We start from the raw sequence: 24,038 nt of genomic DNA, 5'->3' as shown, positions 1-24,038 counted from the left end.
CTAGAGATGAACTTCCAGAGTTTCTGTTATTTAAAGCACTATTTGCAAAGTTTATGATACACTTTAAAGTTTTGAACAATTATGTCTTGCCAGAAGATAAGTGAAGAGAAGGAAAGCAAAGATTTGCAGTATGCATTTGAGCACAACTGTAGGAGAAACCTACAAGAACATTTGGGAGCATTCAGCTTGGCCACAGAAAGAAGTTTGCTTCCAGCCCTATTTCAGGACGGAGCGATGTGAACTCAAGAGCTGTTTGAATGGAAATGAGCTCCAGCTCTTGCTCAGCTTGAAGGTGGGAGTGGCCTCCTTCTCCATCAGCCAATTAGCTACAGCATCCCTCCCTTCTCTGGCCTCCTCTCTCTCTGACTCCTCCTCCACCACCATTTTGTGAAAGGCTCCTGCTATCGTTTCTGTAGAACAAAGTTTCATGAAATGGCGGCTGAGTGCTTTTTTTTGCAAACAAGGTGTGGCTTTCTCTCTGGCACTGCCTCCCTTTTGACAGCGCTCTTTCCTCTTGTGGCAGACTCCCTCCCTTGCTCTCCCTCCTCCCTCCTGCAGCATTGGCTTCTTTTGCCTTCTAGAAAGAAGGGAGCCGAATTCAATGGCTTCAGTGTCTTTTTCCTCAAAATGTGGAACTGGGGGACTTTATTGTGAGCCTAGCTTCCTCTTCCATGACTTTCTACAATCCTCTTTTCAAAAGTGCGCTTTGCAAACATCCCACTCTCCCTTTATTTTCCAAATCCAAACATCTCTTGAATGTCCCTACTTGGTAGGATTTCAGACCTGTGTTGTGAACAGGATTCCTTTCCAGAGACTTGAGAGTGCTTCTGGAACATGGTGTACCTTTCCAATGTCTTTATTCTGTGCATGGATCATAGACACCCACAATGAGAATGACAGAGAAAGGAGTACACTTTTGGAGGAAAAGCACTGCACATGAAATGGCAGTTGCGCTACCTGGCTGAGCCCCTTCCTCCCCATTATAGTGGAGTTTGGTATACCTAAAAGATTACTTGCAGGATATCAATGGGAAATTTCAAATTTTCTCATGAAAGATTCATTTCCACCCTAGCCAAAGGAAGTGAAGAAGTGAATGAAAGGATGAAAGGAATGTCATTCTGTATGATTTATGTAAGCCACCAGTGTTGTCTTTTTTTCCTACGTGATATCATGGAAACATTTCAAACAATCTCATCTTTCGGGCCTGACAAACATGGCAGAGTAAGGATTGTACTTTGAAAAACTGTTCAGCAGAGTGTCGGAAAAGAAAATGGCCTGTATCACACTCGAGAGGCCACACATTTCAGTCTGCTGAAAACGGCTTGTCTCCCTAGAGATGAACTTCCAGAGTTTCTGTTATTTAAAGCACTATTTGCAAAGTTTATGATACACTTTAAAGTTTTGAACAATTATGTCTTCTTGCCAGAAGATAAGTGAAGAGAAGGAAAGCAAAGATTTGCAGTATGCATTTGAGCACAACTGTAGGAGAAACCTACAAGAACATTTGGGAGCATTCAGCTTGGCCACAGAAAGAAGTTTGCTTCCAGCCCTATTTCAGGACGGAGCGATGTGAACTCAAGAGCTGTTTGAATGGAAATGAGCTCCAGCTCTTGCTCAGCTTGAAGGTGGGAGTGGCCTCCTTCTCCATCAGCCAATTAGCTACAGCATCCCTCCCTTCTCTGGCCTCCTCTCTCTCTGACTCCTCCTCCACCACCATTTTGTGAAAGGCTCCTGCTATCGTTTCTGTAGAACAAAGTTTCATGAAATGGCGGCTGAGTGCTTTTTTTTGCAAACAAGGTGTGGCTTTCTCTCTGGCACTGCCTCCCTTTTGACAGCGCTCTTTCCTCTTGTGGCAGACTCCCTCCCTTGCTCTCCCTCCTCCCTCCTGCAGCATTGGCTTCTTTTGCCTTCTAGAAAGAAGGGAGCCGAATTCAATGGCTTCAGTGTCTTTTTCCTCAAAATGTGGAACTGGGGGACTTTATTGTGAGCCTAGCTTCCTCTTCCATGACTTTCTACAATCCTCTTTTCAAAAGTGCGCTTTGCAAACATCCCACTCTCCCTTTATTTTCCAAATCCAAACATCTCTTGAATGTCCCTACTTGGTAGGATTTCAGACCTGTGTTGTGAACAGGATTCCTTTCCAGAGACTTGAGAGTGCTTCTGGAACATGGTGTACCTTTCCAATGTCTTTATTCTGTGCATGGATCATAGACACCCACAATGAGAATGACAGAGAAAGGAGTACACTTTTGGAGGAAAAGCACTGCACATGAAATGGCAGTTGCGCTACCTGGCTGAGCCCCTTCCTCCCCATTATAGTGGAGTTTGGTATACCTAAAAGATTACTTGCAGGATATCAATGGGAAATTTCAAATTTTCTCATGAAAGATTCATTTCCACCCTAGCCAAAGGAATTGAAGAAGTGAATGAAAGGATGAAAGGAATGTCATTCTGTATGATTTATGTAAGCCACCAGTGTTGTCTTTTTTTCCTACGTGATATCATGGAAACATTTCAAACAATCTCATCTTTCGGGCCTGACAAACATGGCAGAGTAAGGATTGTACTTTGAAAAACTATTCAGCAGAGTGTCGGTAAAGAAAATGGCCTGTATCACATTCGAGAGGCCACACATTTCAGTCTGCTGAAAACGGCTTGTCTCCCTAGAGATGAACTTCCAGAGTTTCTGTTATTTAAAGCACTATTTGCAAAGTTTATGATACACTTTAAAGTTTTGAACAATTATGTCTTCTTGCCAGAAGATAAGTGAAGAGAAGGAAAGCAAAGATTTGCAGTATGCATTTGAGCACAACTGTAGGAGAAACCTACAAGAACATTTGGGAGCATTCAGCTTGGCCACAGAAAGAAGTTTGCTTCCAGCCCTATTTCAGGACGGAGCGATGTGAACTCAAGAGCTGTTTGAATGGAAATGAGCTCCAGCTCTTGCTCAGCTTGAAGGTGGGAGTGGCCTCCTTCTCCATCAGCCAATTAGCTACAGCATCCCTCCCTTCTCTGGCCTCCTCTCTCTCTGACTCCTCCTCCACCACCATTTTGTGAAAGGCTCCTGCTATCCTTTCTGTAGAACAAAGTTTCATGAAATGGCGGCTGAGTGCTTTTTTTTGCAAACAAGGTGTGGCTTTCTCTCTGGCACTGCCTCCCTTTTGACAGCGCTCTTTCCTCTTGTGGCAGACTCCCTCCCTTGCTCTCCCTCCTCCCTCCTGCAGCATTGGCTTCTTTTGCCTTCTAGAAAGAAGGGAGCCGAATTCAATGGCTTCAGTGTCTTTTTCCTCAAAATGTGGAACTGGGGGACTTTATTGTGAGCCTAGCTTCCTCTTCCATGACTTTCTACAATCCTCTTTTCAAAAGTGCGCTTTGCAAACATCCCACTCTCCCTTTATTTTCCAAATCCAAACATCTCTTGAATGTCCCTACTTGGTAGGATTTCAGACCTGTGTTGTGAACAGGATTCCTTTCCAGAGACTTGAGAGTGCTTCTGGAACATGGTGTACCTTTCCAATGTCTTTATTCTGTGCATGGATCATAGACACCCACAATGAGAATGACAGAGAAAGGAGTACACTTTTGGAGGAAAAGCACTGCACATGAAATGGCAGTTCCGCTACCTGGCTGAGCCCCTTCCTCCCCATTATAGTGGAGTTTGGTATACCTAAAAGATTACTTGCAGGATATCAATGGGAAATTTCAAATTTTCTCATGAAAGATTCATTTCCACCCTAGCCAAAGGAAGTGAAGAAGTGAATGAAAGGATGAAAGGAATGTCATTCTGTATGATTTATGTAAGCCACCAGTGTTGTCTTTTTTTCCTACGTGATATCATGGAAACATTTCAAACAATCTCATCTTTCGGGCCTGACAAACATGGCAGAGTAAGGATTGTACTTTGAAAAACTGTTCAGCAGAGTGTCGGAAAAGAAAATGGCCTGTTTCACACTCGAGAGGCCACACATTTCAGTCTGCTGAAAACGGCTTGTCTCCCTAGAGATGAACTTCCAGAGTTTCTGTTATTTAAAGCACTATTTGCAAAGTTTATGATACACTTTAAAGTTTTGAACAATTATGTCTTCTTGCCAGAAGATAAGTGAAGAGAAGGAAAGCAAAGATTTGCAGTATGCATTTGAGCACAACTGTAGGAGAAACCTACAAGAACATTTGGGAGCATTCAGCTTGGCCACAGAAAGAAGTTTGCTTCCAGCCCTATTTCAGGACGGAGCGATGTGAACTCAAGAGCTGTTTGAATGGAAATGAGCTCCAGCTCTTGCTCAGCTTGAAGGTGGGAGTGGCCTCCTTCTCCATCAGCCAATTAGCTACAGCATCCCTCCCTTCTCTGGCCTCCTCTCTCTCTGACTCCTCCTCCACCACCATTTTGTGAAAGGCTCCTGCTATCGTTTCTGTAGAACAAAGTTTCATGAAATGGCGGCTGAGTGCTTTTTTTTGCAAACAAGGTGTGGCTTTCTCTCTGGCACTGCCTCCCTTTTGACAGCGCTCTTTCCTCTTGTGGCAGACTCCCTCCCTTGCTCTCCCTCCTGCAGCATTGGCTTCTTTTGCCTTCTAGAAAGAAGGGAGCCGAATTCAATGGCTTCAGTGTCTTTTTCCTCAAAATGTGGAACTGGGGGACTTTATTGTGAGCCTAGCTTCCTCTTCCATGACTTTCTACAATCCCCTTTTCAAAAGTGCGCTTTGCAAACATCCCACTCTCCCTTTATTTTCCAAATCCAAACATCTCTTGAATGTCCCTACTTGGTAGGATTTCAGACCTGTGTTGTGAACAGGATTCCTTTCCTGAGACTTGAGAGTGCTTCTGGAACATGGTGTACCTTTCCAATGTCTTTATTCTGTGCATGGATCATAGACACCCACAATGAGAATGACAGAGAAAGGAGTACACTTTTGGAGGAAAAGCACTGCACATGAAATGGCAGTTGCGCTACCTGGCTGAGCCCCTTCCTCCCCATTATAGTGGAGTTTGGTATACCTAAAAGATTACTTGCAGGATATCAATGGGAAATTTCAAATTTTCTCATGAAAGATTCATTTCCACCCTAGCCAAAGGAATTGAAGAAGTGAATGAAAGGATGAAAGGAATGTCATTCTGTATGATTTATGTAAGCCACCAGTGTTGTCTTTTTTTCCTACGTGATATCATGGAAACATTTCAAACAATCTCATCTTTCGGGCCTGACAAACATGGCAGAGTAAGGATTGTACTTTGAAAAACTATTCAGCAGAGTGTCGGTAAAGAAAATGGCCTGTATCACATTCGAGAGGCCACACATTTCAGTCTGCTGAAAACGGCTTGTCTCCCTAGAGATGAACTTCCAGAGTTTCTGTTATTTAAAGCACTATTTGCAAAGTTTATGATACACTTTAAAGTTTTGAACAATTATGTCTTCTTGCCAGAAGATAAGTGAAGAGAAGGAAAGCAAAGATTTGCAGTATGCATTTGAGCACAACTGTAGGAGAAACCTACAAGAACATTTGGGAGCATTCAGCTTGGCCACAGAAAGAAGTTTGCTTCCAGCCCTATTTCAGGACGGAGCGATGTGAACTCAAGAGCTGTTTGAATGGAAATGAGCTCCAGCTCTTGCTCAGCTTGAAGGTGGGAGTGGCCTCCTTCTCCATCAGCCAATTAGCTACAGCATCCCTCCCTTCTCTGGCCTCCTCTCTCTCTGACTCCTCCTCCACCACCATTTTGTGAAAGGCTCCTGCTATCGTTTCTGTAGAACAAAGTTTCATGAAATGGCGGCTGAGTGCTTTTTTTTGCAAACAAGGTGTGGCTTTCTCTCTGGCACTGCCTCCCTTTTGACAGCGCTCTGTCCTCTTGTGGCAGACTCCCTCCCTTGCTCTCCCTCCTGCAGCATTGGCTTCTTTTGCCTTCTAGAAAGAAGGGAGCCGAATTCAATGGCTTCAGTGTCTTTTTCCTCAAAATGTGGAACTGGGGGACTTTATTGTGAGCCTAGCTTCCTCTTCCATGACTTTCTACAATCCCCTTTTCAAAAGTGCGCTTTGCAAACATCCCACTCTCCCTTTATTTTCCAAATCCAAACATCTCTTGAATGTCCCTACTTGGTAGGATTTCAGACCTGTGTTGTGAACAGGATTCCTTTCCTGAGACTTGAGAGTGCTTCTGGAACATGGTGTACCTTTCCAATGTCTTTATTCTGTGCATGGATCATAGACACCCACAATGAGAATGACAGAGAAAGGAGTACACTTTTGGAGGAAAAGCACTGCACATGAAATGGCAGTTGCGCTACCTGGCTGAGCCCCTTCCTCCCCATTATAGTGGAGTTTGGTATACCTAAAAGATTACTTGCAGGATATCAATGGGAAATTTCAAATTTTCTCATGAAAGATTCATTTCCACCCTAGCCAAAGGAATTGAAGAAGTGAATGAAAGGATGAAAGGAATGTCATTCTGTATGATTTATGTAAGCCACCAGTGTTGTCTTTTTTTCCTACGTGATATCATGGAAACATTTCAAACAATCTCATCTTTCGGGCCTGACAAACATGGCAGAGTAAGGATTGTACTTTGAAAAACTATTCAGCAGAGTGTCGGTAAAGAAAATGGCCTGTATCACATTCGAGAGGCCACACATTTCAGTCTGCTGAAAACGGCTTGTCTCCCTAGAGATGAACTTCCAGAGTTTCTGTTATTTAAAGCACTATTTGCAAAGTTTATGATACACTTTAAAGTTTTGAACAATTATGTCTTCTTGCCAGAAGATAAGTGAAGAGAAGGAAAGCAAAGATTTGCAGTATGCATTTGAGCACAACTGTAGGAGAAACCTACAAGAACATTTGGGAGCATTCAGCTTGGCCACAGAAAGAAGTTTGCTTCCAGCCCTATTTCAGGACGGAGCGATGTGAACTCAAGAGCTGTTTGAATGGAAATGAGCTCCAGCTCTTGCTCAGCTTGAAGGTGGGAGTGGCCTCCTTCTCCATCAGCCAATTAGCTACAGCATCCCTCCCTTCTCTGGCCTCCTCTCTCTCTGACTCCTCCTCCACCACCATTTTGTGAAAGGCTCCTGCTATCGTTTCTGTAGAACAAAGTTTCATGAAATGGCGGCTGAGTGCTTTTTTTTGCAAACAAGGTGTGGCTTTCTCTCTGGCACTGCCTCCCTTTTGACAGCGCTCTTTCCTCTTGTGGCAGACTCCCTCCCTTGCTCTCCCTCCTGCAGCATTGGCTTCTTTTGCCTTCTAGAAAGAAGGGAGCCGAATTCAATGGCTTCAGTGTCTTTTTCCTCAAAATGTGGAACTGGGGGACTTTATTGTGAGCCTAGCTTCCTCTTCCATGACTTTCTACAATCCCCTTTTCAAAAGTGCGCTTTGCAAACATCCCACTCTCCCTTTATTTTCCAAATCCAAACATCTCTTGAATGTCCCTACTTGGTAGGATTTCAGACCTGTGTTGTGAACAGGATTCCTTTCCTGAGACTTGAGAGTGCTTCTGGAACATGGTGTACCTTTCCAATGTCTTTATTCTGTGCATGGATCATAGACACCCACAATGAGAATGACAGAGAAAGGAGTACACTTTTGGAGGAAAAGCACTGCACATGAAATGGCAGTTGCGCTACCTGGCTGAGCCCCTTCCTCCCCATTATAGTGGAGTTTGGTATACCTAAAAGATTACTTGCAGGATATCAATGGGAAATTTCAAATTTTCTCATGAAAGATTCATTTCCACCCTAGCCAAAGGAATTGAAGAAGTGAATGAAAGGATGAAAGGAATGTCATTCTGTATGATTTATGTAAGCCACCAGTGTTGTCTTTTTTTCCTACGTGATATCATGGAAACATTTCAAACAATCTCATCTTTCGGGCCTGACAAACATGGCAGAGTAAGGATTGTACTTTGAAAAACTATTCAGCAGAGTGTCGGTAAAGAAAATGGCCTGTATCACATTCGAGAGGCCACACATTTCAGTCTGCTGAAAACGGCTTGTCTCCCTAGAGATGAACTTCCAGAGTTTCTGTTATTTAAAGCACTATTTGCAAAGTTTATGATACACTTTAAAGTTTTGAACAATTATGTCTTCTTGCCAGAAGATAAGTGAAGAGAAGGAAAGCAAAGATTTGCAGTATGCATTTGAGCACAACTGTAGGAGAAACCTACAAGAACATTTGGGAGCATTCAGCTTGGCCACAGAAAGAAGTTTGCTTCCAGCCCTATTTCAGGACGGAGCGATGTGAACTCAAGAGCTGTTTGAATGGAAATGAGCTCCAGCTCTTGCTCAGCTTGAAGGTGGGAGTGGCCTCCTTCTCCATCAGCCAATTAGCTACAGCATCCCTCCCTTCTCTGGCCTCCTCTCTCTCTGACTCCTCCTCCACCACCATTTTGTGAAAGGCTCCTGCTATCGTTTCTGTAGAACAAAGTTTCATGAAATGGCGGCTGAGTGCTTTTTTTTGCAAACAAGGTGTAGCTTTCTCTCTGGCACTGCCTCCCTTTTGACAGCGCTCTTTCCTCTTGTGGCAGACTCCCTCCCTTGCTCTCCCTCCTCCCTCCTGCAGCATTGGCTTCTTTTGCCTTCTAGAAAGAAGGGAGCCGAATTCAATGGCTTCAGTGTCTTTTTCCTCAAAATGTGGAACTGGGGGACTTTATTGTGAGCCTAGTTTCCTCTTCCATGACTTTCTACAATCCTCTTTTCAAAAGTGCGCTTTGCAAACATCCCACTCTCCCTTTATTTTCCAAATCCAAACATCTCTTGAATGTCCCTACTTGGTAGGATTTCAGACCTGTGTTGTGAACAGGATTCCTTTCCAGAGACTTGAGAGTGCTTCTGGAACATGGTGTACCTTTCCAATGTCTTTATTCTGTGCATGGATCATAGACACCCACAATGAGAATGACAGAGAAAGGAGTACACTTTTGGAGGAAAAGCACTGCACATGAAATGGCAGTTCCGCTACCTGGCTGAGCCCCTTCCTCCCCACTATAGTGGAGTTTGGTATACCTAAAAGATTACTTGCAGGATATCAATGGGAAATTTCAAATTTTCTCATGAAAGATTCATATCCACCCTAGCCAAAGGAAGTGAAGAAGTGAATGAAAGGATGAAAGGAATGTCATTCTGTATGATTTATGTAAGCCACCAGTGTTGTCTTTTTTTCCTACGTGATATCATGGAAACATTTCAAACAATCTCATCTTTCGGGCCTGACAAACATGGCAGAGTAAGGATTGTACTTTGAAAAACTGTTCAGCAGAGTGTCGGAAAAGAAAATGGCCTGTATCACACTCGAGAGGCCACACATTTCAGTCTGCTGAAAACGGCTTGTCTCCCTAGAGATGAACTTCCAGAGTTTCTGTTATTTAAAGCACTATTTGCAAAGTTTATGATACACTTTAAAGTTTTGAACAATTATGTCTTCTTGCCAGAAGATAAGTGAAGAGAAGGAAAGCAAAGATTTGCAGTATGCATTTGAGCACAACTGTAGGAGAAACCTACAAGAACATTTGGGAGCATTCAGCTTGGCCACAGAAAGAAGTTTGCTTCCAGCCCTATTTCAGGACGGAGCGATGTGAACTCAAGAGCTGTTTGAATGGAAATGAGCTCCAGCTCTTGCTCAGCTTGAAGGTGGGAGTGGCCTCCTTCTCCATCAGCCAATTAGCTACAGCATCCCTCCCTTCTCTGGCCTCCTCTCTCTCTGACTCCTCCTCCACCACCATTTTGTGAAAGGCTCCTGCTATCGTTTCTGTAGAACAAAGTTTCATGAAATGGCGGCTGAGTGCTTTTTTTTGCAAACAAGGTGTGGCTTTCTCTCTGGCACTGCCTCCCTTTTGACAGCGCTCTTTCCTCTTGTGGCAGACTCCCTCCCTTGCTCTCCCTCCTCCCTCCTGCAGCATTGGCTTCTTTTGCCTTCTAGAAAGAAGGGAGCCGAATTCAATGGCTTCAGTGTCTTTTTCCTCAAAATGTGGAACTGGGGGACTTTATTGTGAGCCTAGCTTCCTCTTCCATGACTTTCTACAATCCTCTTTTCAAAAGTGCGCTTTGCAAACATCCCACTCTCCCTTTATTTTCCAAATCCAAACATCTCTTGAATGTCCCTACTTGGTAGGATTTCAGACCTGTGTTGTGAACAGGATTCCTTTCCTGAGACTTGAGAGTGCTTCTGGAACATGGTGTACCTTTCCAATGTCTTTATTCTGTGCATGGATCATAGACACCCACAATGAGAATGACAGAGAAAGGAGTACACTTTTGGAGGAAAAGCACTGCACATGAAATGGCAGTTGCGCTACCTGGCTGAGCCCCTTCCTCCCCATTATAGTGGAGTTTGGTATACCTAAAAGATTACTTGCAGGATATCAATGGGAAATTTCAAATTTTCTCATGAAAGATTCATTTCCACCCTAGCCAAAGGAAGTGAAGAAGTGAATGAAAGGATGAAAGGAATGTCATTCTGTATGATTTATGTAAGCCACCAGTGTTGTCTTTTTTTCCTACGTGATATCATGGAAACATTTCAAACAATCTCATCTTTCGGGCCTGACAAACATGGCAGAGTAAGGATTGTACTTTGAAAAACTGTTCAGCAGAGTGTCGGAAAAGAAAATGGCCTGTGTCACACTCGAGAGGCCACACATTTCAGTCTGCTGAAAACGGCTTGTCTCCCTAGAGATGAACTTCCAGAGTTTCTGTTATTTAAAGCACTATTTGCAAAGTTTATGATACACTTTAAAGTTTTGAACAATTATGTCTTCTTGCCAGAAGATAAGTGAAGAGAAGGAAAGCAAAGATTTGCAGTATGCATTTGAGCACAACTGTAGGAGAAACCTACAAGAACATTTGGGAGCATTCAGCTTGGCCACAGAAAGAAGTTTGCTTCCAGCCCTATTTCAGGACGGAGCGATGTGAACTCAAGAGCTGTTTGAATGGAAATGAGCTCCAGCTCTTGCTCAGCTTGAAGGTGGGAGTGGCCTCCTTCTCCATCAGCCAATTAGCTACAGCATCCCTCCCTTCTCTGGCCTCCTCTCTCTCTGACTCCTCCTCCACCACCATTTTGTGAAAGGCTCCTGCTATCGTTTCTGTAGAACAAAGTTTCATGAAATGGCGGCTGAGTGCTTTTTTTTGCAAACAAGGTGTGGCTTTCTCTCTGGCACTGCCTCCCTTTTGACAGCGCTCTTTCCTCTTGTGGCAGACTCCCTCCCTTGCTCTCCCTCCTCCCTCCTGCAGCATTGGCTTCTTTTGCCTTCTAGAAAGAAGGGAGCCGAATTCAATGGCTTCAGTGTCTTTTTCCTCAAAATGTGGAACTGGGGGACTTTATTGTGAGCCTAGCTTCCTCTTCCATGACTTTCTACAATCCTCTTTTCAAAAGTGCGCTTTGCAAACATCCCACTCTCCCTTTATTTTCCAAATCCAAACATCTCTTGAATGTCCCTACTTGGTAGGATTTCAGACCTGTGTTGTGAACAGGATTCCTTTCCTGAGACTTGAGAGTGCTTCTGGAACATGGTGTACCTTTCCAATGTCTTTATTCTGTGCATGGATCATAGACACCCACAATGAGAATGACAGAGAAAGGAGTACACTTTTGGAGGAAAAGCACTGCACATGAAATGGCAGTTCCGCTACCTGGCTGAGCCCCTTCCTCCCCATTATAGTGGAGTTTGGTATACCTAAAAGATTACTTGCAGGATATCAATGGGAAATTTCAAATTTTCTCATGAAAGATTCATTTCCACCCTAGCCAAAGGAAGTGAAGAAGTGAATGAAAGGATGAAAGGAATGTCATTCTGTATGATTTATGTAAGCCACCAGTGTTGTCTTTTTTTCCTACGTGATATCATGGAAACATTTCAAACAATCTCATCTTTCGGGCCTGACAAACATGGCAGAGTAAGGATTGTACTTTGAAAAACTGTTCAGCAGAGTGTCGGAAAAGAAAATGGCCTGTATCACACTCGAGAGGCCACACATTTCAGTCTGCTGAAAACGGCTTGTCTCCCTAGAGATGAACTTCCAGAGTTTCTGTTATTTAAAGCACTATTTGCAAAGTTTATGATACACTTTAAAGTTTTGAACAATTATGTCTTCTTGCCAGAAGATAAGTGAAGAGAAGGAAAGCAAAGATTTGCAGTATGCATTTGAGCACAACTGTAGGAGAAACCTACAAGAACATTTGGGAGCATTCAGCTTGGCCACAGAAAGAAGTTTGCTTCCAGCCCTATTTCAGGACGGAGCGATGTGAACTCAAGAGCTGTTTGAATGGAAATGAGCTCCAGCTCTTGCTCAGCTTGAAGGTGGGAGTGGCCTCCTTCTCCATCAGCCAATTAGCTACAGCATCCCTCCCTTCTCTGGCCTCCTCTCTCTCTGACTCCTCCTCCACCACCATTTTGTGAAAGGCTCCTGCTATCGTTTCTGTAGAACAAAGTTTCATGAAATGGCGGCTGAGTGCTTTTTTTTGCAAACAAGGTGTGGCTTTCTCTCTGGCACTGCCTCCCTTTTGACAGCGCTCTTTCCTCTTGTGGCAGACTCCCTCCCTTGCTCTCCCTCCTCCCTCCTGCAGCATTGGCTTCTTTTGCCTTCTAGAAAGAAGGGAGCCGAATTCAATGGCTTCAGTGTCTTTTTCCTCAAAATGTGGAACTGGGGGACTTTATTGTGAGCCTAGCTTCCTCTTCCATGACTTTCTACAATCCTCTTTTCAAAAGTGCGCTTTGCAAACATCCCACTCTCCCTTTATTTTCCAAATCCAAACATCTCTTGAATGTCCCTACTTGGTAGGATTTCAGACCTGTGTTGTGAACAGGATTCCTTTCCAGAGACTTGAGAGTGCTTCTGGAACATGGTGTACCTTTCCAATGTCTTTATTCTGTGCATGGATCATAGACACCCACAATGAGAATGACAGAGAAAGGAGTACACTTTTGGAGGAAAAGCACTGCACATGAAATGGCAGTTCCGCTACCTGGCTGAGCCCCTTCCTCCCCACTATAGTGGAGTTTGGTATACCTAAAAGATTACTTGCAGGATATCAATGGGAAATTTCAAATTTTCTCATGAAAGATTCATTTCCACCCTAGCCAAAGGAAGTGAAGAAGTGAATGAAAGGATGAAAGGAATGTCATTCTGTATGATTTATGTAAGCCACCAGTGTTGTCTTTTTTTCCTACGTGATATCATGGAAACATTTCAAACAATCTCATCTTTCGGGCCTGACAAACATGGCAGAGTAAGGATTGTACTTTGAAAAACTGTTCAGCAGAGTGTCGGAAAAGAAAATGGCCTGTATCACACTCGAGAGGCCACACATTTCAGTCTGCTGAAAACGGCTTGTCTCCCTAGAGATGAACTTCCAGAGTTTCTGTTATTTAAAGCACTATTTGCAAAGTTTATGATACACTTTAAAGTTTTGAACAATTATGTCTTCTTGCCAGAAGATAAGTGAAGAGAAGGAAAGCAAAGATTTGCAGTATGCATTTGAGCACAACTGTAGGAGAAACCTACAAGAACATTTGGGAGCATTCAGCTTGGCCACAGAAAGAAGTTTGCTTCCAGCCCTATTTCAGGACGGAGCGATGTGAACTCAAGAGCTGTTTGAATGGAAATGAGCTCCAGCTCTTGCTCAGCTTGAAGGTGGGAGTGGCCTCCTTCTCCATCAGCCAATTAGCTACAGCATCCCTCCCTTCTCTGGCCTCCTCTCTCTCTGACTCCTCCTCCACCACCATTTTGTGAAAGGCTCCTGCTATCGTTTCTGTAGAACAAAGTTTCATGAAATGGCGGCTGAGTGCTTTTTTTTGCAAACAAGGTGTGGCTTTCTCTCTGGCACTGCCTCCCTTTTGACAGCGCTCTTTCCTCTTGTGGCAGACTCCCTCCCTTGCTCTCCCTCCTCCCTCCTGCAGCATTGGCTTCTTTTGCCTTCTAGAAAGAAGGGAGCCGAATTCAATGGCTTCAGTGTCTTTTTCCTCAAAATGTGGAACTGGGGGACTTTATTGTGAGCCTAGCTTCCTCTTCCATGACTTTCTACAATCCTCTTTTCAAAAGTGCGCTTTGCAAACATCCCACTCTCCCTTTATTTTCCAAATCCAAACATCTCTTGAATGTCCCTACTTGGTAGGATTTCAGACCTGTGTTGTGAACAGGATTCCCTTTCCTGAGACTTGAGAGTGCTTCTGGAACATGGTGTACCTTTCCAATGTCTTTATTCTGTGCATGGATCATAGACACCCACAATGAGAATGACAGAGAAAGGAGTACACTTTTGGAGGAAAAGCACTGCACATGAAATGGCAGTTCCGCTACCTGGCTGAGCCCCTTCCTCCCCATTATAGTGGAGTTTGGTATACCTAAAAGATTACTTGCAGGATATCAATGGGAAATTTCAAATTTTCTCATGAAAGATTCATTTCCACCCTAGCCAAAGGAAGTGAAGAAGTGAATGAAAGGATGAAAGGAATGTCATTCTGTATGATTTATGTAAGCCACCAGTGTTGTCTTTTTTTCCTACGTGATATCATGGAAACATTTCAAACAATCTCATCTTTCGGGCCTGACAAACATGGCAGAGTAAGGATTGTACTTTGAAAAACTGTTCAGCAGAGTGTCGGAAAAGAAAATGGCCTGTATCACACTCGAGAGGCCACACATTTCAGTCTGCTGAAAACGGCTTGTCTCCCTAGAGATGAACTTCCAGAGTTTCTGTTATTTAAAGCACTATTTGCAAAGTTTATGATACACTTTAAAGTTTTGAACAATTATGTCTTCTTGCCAGAAGATAAGTGAAGAGAAGGAAAGCAAAGATTTGCAGTATGCATTTGAGCACAACTGTAGGAGAAACCTACAAGAACATTTGGGAGCATTCAGCTTGGCCACAGAAAGAAGTTTGCTTCCAGCCCTATTTCAGGACGGAGCGATGTGAACTCAAGAGCTGTTTGAATGGAAATGAGCTCCAGCTCTTGCTCAGCTTGAAGGTGGGAGTGGCCTCCTTCTCCATCAGCCAATTAGCTACAGCATCCCTCCCTTCTCTGGCCTCCTCTCTCTCTGACTCCTCCTCCACCACCATTTTGTGAAAGGCTCCTGCTATCGTTTCTGTAGAACAAAGTTTCATGAAATGGCGGCTGAGTGCTTTTTTTTGCAAACAAGGTGTGGCTTTCTCTCTGGCACTGCCTCCCTTTTGACAGCGCTCTTTCCTCTTGTGGCAGACTCCCTCCCTTGCTCTCCCTCCTCCCTCCTGCAGCATTGGCTTCTTTTGCCTTCTAGAAAGAAGGGAGCCGAATTCAATGGCTTCAGTGTCTTTTTCCTCAAAATGTGGAACTGGGGGACTTTATTGTGAGCCTAGCTTCCTCTTCCATGACTTTCTACAATCCTCTTTTCAAAAGTGCGCTTTGCAAACATCCCACTCTCCCTTTATTTTCCAAATCCAAACATCTCTTGAATGTCCCTACTTGGTAGGATTTCAGACCTGTGTTGTGAACAGGATTCCTTTCCAGAGACTTGAGAGTGCTTCTGGAACATGGTGTACCTTTCCAATGTCTTTATTCTGTGCATGGATCATAGACACCCACAATGAGAATGACAGAGAAAGGAGTACACTTTTGGAGGAAAAGCACTGCACATGAAATGGCAGTTCCGCTACCTGGCTGAGCCCCTTCCTCCCCACTATAGTGGAGTTTGGTATACCTAAAAGATTACTTGCAGGATATCAATGGGAAATTTCAAATTTTCTCATGAAAGATTCATTTCCACCCTAGCCAAAGGAAGTGAAGAAGTGAATGAAAGGATGAAAGGAATGTCATTCTGTATGATTTATGTAAGCCACCAGTGTTGTCTTTTTTTCCTACGTGATATCATGGAAACATTTCAAACAATCTCATCTTTCGGGCCTGACAAACATGGCAGAGTAAGGATTGTACTTTGAAAAACTGTTCAGCAGAGTGTCGGAAAAGAAAATGGCCTGTATCACACTCGAGAGGCCACACATTTCAGTCTGCTGAAAACGGCTTGTCTCCCTAGAGATGAACTTCCAGAGTTTCTGTTATTTAAAGCACTATTTGCAAAGTTTATGATACACTTTAAAGTTTTGAACAATTATGTCTTCTTGCCAGAAGATAAGTGAAGAGAAGGAAAGCAAAGATTTGCAGTATGCATTTGAGCACAACTGTAGGAGAAACCTACAAGAACATTTGGGAGCATTCAGCTTGGCCACAGAAAGAAGTTTGCTTCCAGCCCTATTTCAGGACGGAGCGATGTGAACTCAAGAGCTGTTTGAATGGAAATGAGCTCCAGCTCTTGCTCAGCTTGAAGGTGGGAGTGGCCTCCTTCTCCATCAGCCAATTAGCTACAGCATCCCTCCCTTCTCTGGCCTCCTCTCTCTCTGACTCCTCCTCCACCACCATTTTGTGAAAGGCTCCTGCTATCGTTTCTGTAGAACAAAGTTTCATGAAATGGCGGCTGAGTGCTTTTTTTTGCAAACAAGGTGTGGCTTTCTCTCTGGCACTGCCTCCCTTTTGACAGCGCTCTTTCCTCTTGTGGCAGACTCCCTCCCTTGCTCTCCCTCCTCCCTCCTGCAGCATTGGCTTCTTTTGCCTTCTAGAAAGAAGGGAGCCGAATTCAATGGCTTCAGTGTCTTTTTCCTCAAAATGTGGAACTGGGGGACTTTATTGTGAGCCTAGCTTCCTCTTCCATGACTTTCTACAATCCTCTTTTCAAAAGTGCGCTTTGCAAACATCCCACTCTCCCTTTATTTTCCAAATCCAAACATCTCTTGAATGTCCCTACTTGGTAGGATTTCAGACCTGTGTTGTGAACAGGATTCCTTTCCTGAGACTTGAGAGTGCTTCTGGAACATGGTGTACCTTTCCAGTGTCTTTATTCTGTGCATGGATCATAGACACCCACAAGAGAATGACAGAGAAAGGAGTACACTTTTGGAGGAAAAGCACTGCACATGAAATGGCAGTTCCGCTACCTGGCTGAGCCCCCTCCTCCCCACTATAGTGGAGTTTGGTATACCTAAAAGATTACTTGCAGGATATCAATGGGAAATTTCAAATTTTCTCATGAAAGATTCATTTCCACCCTAGCCAAAGGAAGTGAAGAAGTGAATGAAAGGATGAAAGGAATGTCATTCTGTATGATTTATGTAAGCCACCAGTGTTGTCTTTTTTTCCTACGTGATATCATGGAAACATTTCAAACAATCTCATCTTTCGGGCCTGACAAACATGGCAGAGTAAGGATTGTACTTTGAAAAACTGTTCAGCAGAGTGTCGGAAAAGAAAATGGCCTGTATCACACTCGAGAGGCCACACATTTCAGTCTGCTGAAAACGGCTTGTCTCCCTAGAGATGAACTTCCAGAGTTTCTGTTATTTAAAGCACTATTTGCAAAGTTTATGATACACTTTAAAGTTTTGAACAATTATGTCTTCTTGCCAGAAGATAAGTGAAGAGAAGGAAAGCAAAGATTTGCAGTATGCATTTGAGCACAACTGTAGGAGAAACCTACAAGAACATTTGGGAGCATTCAGCTTGGCCACAGAAAGAAGTTTGCTTCCAGCCCTATTTCAGGACGGAGCGATGTGAACTCAAGAGCTGTTTGAATGGAAATGAGCTCCAGCTCTTGCTCAGCTTGAAGGTGGGAGTGGCCTCCTTCTCCATCAGCCAATTAGCTACAGCATCCCTCCCTTCTCTGGCCTCCTCTCTCTCTGACTCCTCCTCCACCACCATTTTGTGAAAGGCTCCTGCTATCGTTTCTGTAGAACAAAGTTTCATGAAATGGCGGCTGAGTGCTTTTTTTTGCAAACAAGGTGTGGCTTTCTCTCTGGCACTGCCTCCCTTTTGACAGCGCTCTTTCCTCTTGTGGCAGACTCCCTCCCTTGCTCTCCCTCCTCCCTCCTGCAGCATTGGCTTCTTTTGCCTTCTAGAAAGAAGGGAGCCGAATTCAATGGCTTCAGTGTCTTTTTCCTCAAAATGTGGAACTGGGGGACTTTATTGTGAGCCTAGCTTCCTCTTCCATGACTTTCTACAATCCTCTTTTCAAAAGTGCGCTTTGCAAACATCCCACTCTCCCTTTATTTTCCAAATCCAAACATCTCTTGAATGTCCCTACTTGGTAGGATTTCAGACCTGTGTTGTGAACAGGATTCCTTTCCAGAGACTTGAGAGTGCTTCTGGAACATGGTGTACCTTTCCAATGTCTTTATTCTGTGCATGGATCATAGACACCCACAATGAGAATGACAGAGAAAGGAGTACACTTTTGGAGGAAAAGCACTGCACATGAAATGGCAGTTCCGCTACCTGGCTGAGCCCCTTCCTCCCCACTATAGTGGAGTTTGGTATACCTAAAAGATTACTTGCAGGATATCAATGGGAAATTTCAAATTTTCTCATGAAAGATTCATTTCCACCCTAGCCAAAGGAAGTGAAGAAGTGAATGAAAGGATGAAAGGAATGTCATTCTGTATGATTTATGTAAGCCACCAGTGTTGTCTTTTTTTCCTACGTGATATCATGGAAACATTTCAAACAATCTTATCTTTCGGGCCTGACAAACATGGCAGAGTAAGGATTGTACTTTGAAAAACTGTTCAGCAGAGTGTCGGTAAAGAAAATGGCCTGTATCACATTCGAGAGGCCACACATTTCAGTCTGCTGAAAACGGCTTGTCTCCCTAGAGATGAACTTCCAGAGTTTCTGTTATTTAAAGCACTATTTGCAACGTTTATGATACACTTTAAAGTTTTGAACAATTATGTCTTCTTGCCAGAAGATAAGTGAAGAGAAGGAAAGCAAAAATTTGCAGTATGCATTTGAGCACAACTGTAGGAGAAACCTACAAGAACATTTGGGAGCATTCAGCTTGGCCACAGAAAGAAGTTTGCTTCCAGCCCTATTTCAGGACGGAGCGATGTGAACTCAAGAGCTGTTTGAATGGAAATGAGCTCCAGCTCTTGCTCAGCTTGAAGGTGGGAGTGGCCTCCTTCTCCATCAGCCAATTAGCTACAGCATCCCTCCCTTCTCTGGCCTCCTCTCTCTCTGACTCCTCCTCCACCACCATTTTGTGAAAGGCTCCTGCTATCGTTTCTGTAGAACAAAGTTTCATGAAATGGCGGCTGAGTGCTTTTTTTTGCAAACAAGGTGTGGCTTTCTCTCTGGCACCGCCTCCCTTTTGACAGCGCTCTTTCCTCTTGTGGCAGACTCCCTCCCTTGCTCTCCCTCCTCCCTCCTGCAGCATTGGCTTCTTTTGCCTTCTAGAAAGAAGGGAGCCGAATTCAATGGCTTCAGTGTCTTTTTCCTCAAAATGTGGAACTGGGGGACTTTATTGTGAGCCTAGCTTCCTCTTCCATGACTTTCTACAATCCTCTTTTCAAAAGTGCGCTTTGCAAACATCCCACTCTCCCTTTATTTTCCAAATCCAAACATCTCTTGAATGTCCCTACTTGGTAGGATTTCAGACCTGTGTTGTGAACAGGATTCCTTTCCTGAGACTTGAGAGTGCTTCTGGAACATGGTGTACCTTTCCAATGTCTTTATTCTGTGCATGGATCATAGACACCCACAATGAGAATGACAGAGAAAGGAGTACACTTTTGGAGGAAAAGCACTGCACATGAAATGGCAGTTCCGCTACCTGGCTGAGCCCCTTCCTCCCCATTATAGTGGAGTTTGGTATACCTAAAAGATTACTTGCAGGATATCAATGGGAAATTTCAAATTTTCTCATGAAAGATTCATTTCCACCCTAGCCAAAGGAAGTGAAGAAGTGAATGAAAGGATGAAAGGAATGTCATTCTGTATGATTTATGTAAGCCACCAGTGTTGTCTTTTTTTCCTACGTGATATCATGGAAACATTTCAAACAATCTCATCTTTCGGGCCTGACAAACATGGCAGAGTAAGGATTGTACTTTGAAAAACTATTCAGCAGAGTGTCGGTAAAAAAAATGGCCTGTATCACACTCGGGAGGCCCCACATTTCAGTCTGCTGAAAACGGCTTGTCTCCCTAGAGATGAACTTCCAGAGTTTCTGTTATTTAAAGCAGTATTTGCAAAGTTTATGATACACTTTAAAGTTTTGAACAATTATGTCTTCTTGCCAGAAGATAAGTGAAGAGAAGGAAAGCAAAGATTTGCGGTATGCATTTGAGCACAACTGTAGGAGAAACCTACGAGAACATTTGGGAGCATTCAGCTTGGCCACAGAAAGAAGTTTGCTTCCAGCCCTATTCCAGGACGGAGCGATGTGAACTCAAGAGCTGTTTGAATGGAAATGAGCTCCAGCTCTTGCTCAGCTTGAAGGTGGGAGTGGCCTCCTTCTCCATCAGCCAATTAGCTACAGCATCCCTCCCTTCTCTGGCCTCCTCTCTCTCTGACTCCTCCTCCACCACCATTTTGTGAAAGGCTCCTGCTATCGTTTCTGTAGAACAAAGTTTCATGAAATGGCGGCTGAGTGCTTTTTTTTGCAAACAAGGTGTGGCTTTCTCTCTGGCACTGCCTCCCTTTTGACAGCGCTCTTTCCTCTTGTGGCAGACTCCCTCCCTTGCTCTCCCTCCTCCCTCCTGCAGCATTGGCTTCTTTTGCCTTCTAGAAAGAAGGGAGCCGAATTCAATGGCTTCAGTGTCTTTTTCCTCAAAATGTGGAACTGGGGGACTTTATTGTGAGCCTAGCTTCCTCTTCCATGACTTTCTACAATCCTCTTTTCAAAAGTGCACTTTGCAAACATCCCACTCTCCCTTTATTTTCCAAATCCAAACATCTCTTGAATGTCCCTACTTGGTAGGATTTCAGACCTGTGTTGTGAACAGGATTCCTTTCCAGAGACTTGAGAGTGCTTCTGGAACATGGTGTACCTTTCCAATGTCTTTATTCTGTGCATGGATCATAGACACCCACAATGAGAATGACAGAGAAAGGAGTACACTTTTGGAGGAAAAGCACTGCACATGAAATGGCAGTTCCGCTACCTGGCTGAGCCCCCTCCTCCCCACTATAGTGGAGTTTGGTATACCTAAAAGATTACTTGCAGGATATCAATGGGAAATTTCAAATTTTCTCATGAAAGATTCATTTCCACCCTAGCCAAAGGAAGTGAAGAAGTGAATGAAAGGATGAAAGGAATGTCATTCTGTATGATTTATGTAAGCCACCAGTGTTGTCTTTTTTTCCTACGTGATATCATGGAAACATTTCAAACAATCTCATCTTTCGGGCCTGACAAACATGGCAGAGTAAGGATTGTACTTTGAAAAACTGTTCAGCAGAGTGTCGGAAAAGAAAATGGCCTGTATCACACTCGAGAGGCCACACATTTCAGTCTGCTGAAAACGGCTTGTCTCCCTAGAGATGAACTTCCAGAGTTTCTGTTATTTAAAGCACTATTTGCAAAGTTTATGATACACTTTAAAGTTTTGAACAATTATGTCTTCTTGCCAGAAGATAAGTGAAGAGAAGGAAAGCAAAGATTTGCAGTATGCATTTGAGCACAACTGTAGGAGAAACCTACAAGAACATTTGGGAGCATTCAGCTTGGCCACAGAAAGAAGTTTGCTTCCAGCCCTATTTCAGGACGGAGCGATGTGAACTCAAGAGCTGTTTGAATGGAAATGAGCTCCAGCTCTTGCTCAGCTTGAAGGTGGGAGTGGCCTCCTTCTCCATCAGCCAATTAGCTACAGCATCCCTCCCTTCTCTGGCCTCCTCTCTCTCTGACTCCTCCTCCACCACCATTTTGTGAAAGGCTCCTGCTATCGTTTCTGTAGAACAAAGTTTCATGAAATGGCGGCTGAGTGCTTTTTTTTGCAAACAAGGTGTGGCTTTCTCTCTGGCACTGCCTCCCTTTTGACAGCGCTCTTTCCTCTTGTGGCAGACTCCCTCCCTTGCTCTCCCTCCTGCAGCATTGGCTTCTTTTGCCTTCTAGAAAGAAGGGAGCCGAATTCAATGGCTTCAGTGTCTTTTTCCTCAAAATGTGGAACTGGGGGACTTTATTGTGAGCCTAGCTTCCTCTTCCATGACTTTCTACAATCCTCTTTTCAAAAGTGCGCTTTGCAAACATCCCACTCTCCCTTTATTTTCCAAATCCAAACATCTCTTGAATGTCCCTACTTGGTAGGATTTCAGACCTGTGTTGTGAACAGGATTCCTTTCCAGAGACTTGAGAGTGCTTCTGGAACATGGTGTACCTTTCCAATGTCTTTATTCTGTGCATGGATCATAGACACCCACAATGAGAATGACAGAGAAAGGAGTACACTTTTGGAGGAAAAGCACTGCACATGAAATGGCAGTTCCGCTACCTGGCTGAGCCCCTTCCTCCCCATTATAGTGGAGTTTGGTATACCTAAAAGATTACTTGCAGGATATCAATGGGAAATTTCAAATTTTCTCATGAAAGATTCATTTCCACCCTAGCCAAAGGAAGTGAAGAAGTGAATGAAAGGATGAAAGGAATGTCATTCTGTATGATTTATGTAAGCCACCAGTGTTGTCTTTTTTTCCTACGTGATATCATGGAAACATTTCAAACAATCTCATCTTTCGGGCCTGACAAACATGGCAGAGTAAGGATTGTACTTTGAAAAACTGTTCAGCAGAGTGTCGGTAAAAAAAATGGCCTGTATCACATTCGAGAGGCCACACATTTCAGTCTGATGAAAACGGCTTGTCTCCCTAGAGATGAACTTCCAGAGTTTCTGTTATTTAAAGCACTATTTGCAACGTTTATGATACACTTTAAAGTTTTGAACAATTATGTCTTCTTGCCAGAAGATAAGTGAAGAGAAGGAAAGCAAAGATTTGCAGTATGCATTTGAGCACAACTGTAGGAGAAACCTACAAGAACATTTGGGAGCATTCAGCTTGGCCACAGAAAGAAGTTTGCTTCCAGCCCTATTTCAGGACGGAGCGATGTGAACTCAAGAGCTGTTTGAATGGAAATGAGCTCCAGCTCTTGCTCAGCTTGAAGGTGGGAGTGGCCTCCTTCTCCATCAGCCAATTAGCTACAGCATCCCTCCCTTCTCTGGCCTCCTCTCTCTCTGACTCCTCCTCCACCACCATTTTGTGAAAGGCTCCTGCTATCGTTTCTGTAGAACAAAGTTTCATGAAATGGCGGCTGAGTGCTTTTTTTTGCAAACAAGGTGTGGCTTTCTCTCTGGCACTGCCTCCCTTTTGACAGCGCTCTTTCCTCTTGTGGCAGACTCCCTCCCTTGCTCTCCCTCCTCCCTCCTGCAGCATTGGCTTCTTTTGCCTTCTAGAAAGAAGGGAGCCGAATTCAATGGCTTCAGTGTCTTTTTCCTCAAAATGTGGAACTGGGGGACTTTATTGTGAGCCTAGCTTCCTCTTCCATGACTTTCTACAATCCTCTTTTCAAAAGTGCGCTTTGCAAACATCCCACTCTCCCTTTATTTTCCAAATCCAAACATCTCTTGAATGTCCCTACTTGGTAGGATTTCAGACCTGTGTTGTGAACAGGATTCCTTTCCAGAGACTTGAGAGTGCTTCTGGAACATGGTGTACCTTTCCAATGTCTTTATTCTGTGCATGGATCATAGACACCCACAATGAGAATGACAGAGAAAGGAGTACACTTTTGGAGGAAAAGCACTGCACATGAAATGGCAGTTCCGCTACCTGGCTGAGCCCCTTCCTCCCCATTATAGTGGAGTTTGGTATACCTAAAAGATTACTTGCAGGATATCAATGGGAAATTTCAAATTTTCTCATGAAAGATTCATTTCCACCCTAGCCAAAGGAAGTGAAGAAGTGAATGAAAGGATGAAAGGAATGTCATTCTGTATGATTTATGTAAGCCACCAGTGTTGTCTTTTTTTCCTACGTGATATCATGGAAACATTTCAAACAATCTCATCTTTCGGGCCTGACAAACATGGCAGAGTAAGGATTGTACTTTGAAAAACTATTCAGCAGAGTGTCGGTAAAAAAAATGGCCTGTATCACACTCGGGGGGCCCCACATTTCAGTCTGCTGAAAACGGCTTGTCTCCCTAGAGATGAACTTCCAGAGTTTCTGTTATTTAAAGCAGTATTTGCAAAGTTTATGATACACTTTAAAGTTTTGA

Source organism: Anolis sagrei, chromosome X (genome assembly GCF_037176765.1).
Source record: "Anolis sagrei isolate rAnoSag1 chromosome X, rAnoSag1.mat, whole genome shotgun sequence".
NCBI classification, from domain to species: Eukaryota; Metazoa; Chordata; class Lepidosauria; order Squamata; family Dactyloidae; genus Anolis; species Anolis sagrei.
Note: the sequence above shows the minus strand (reverse complement) of the source record.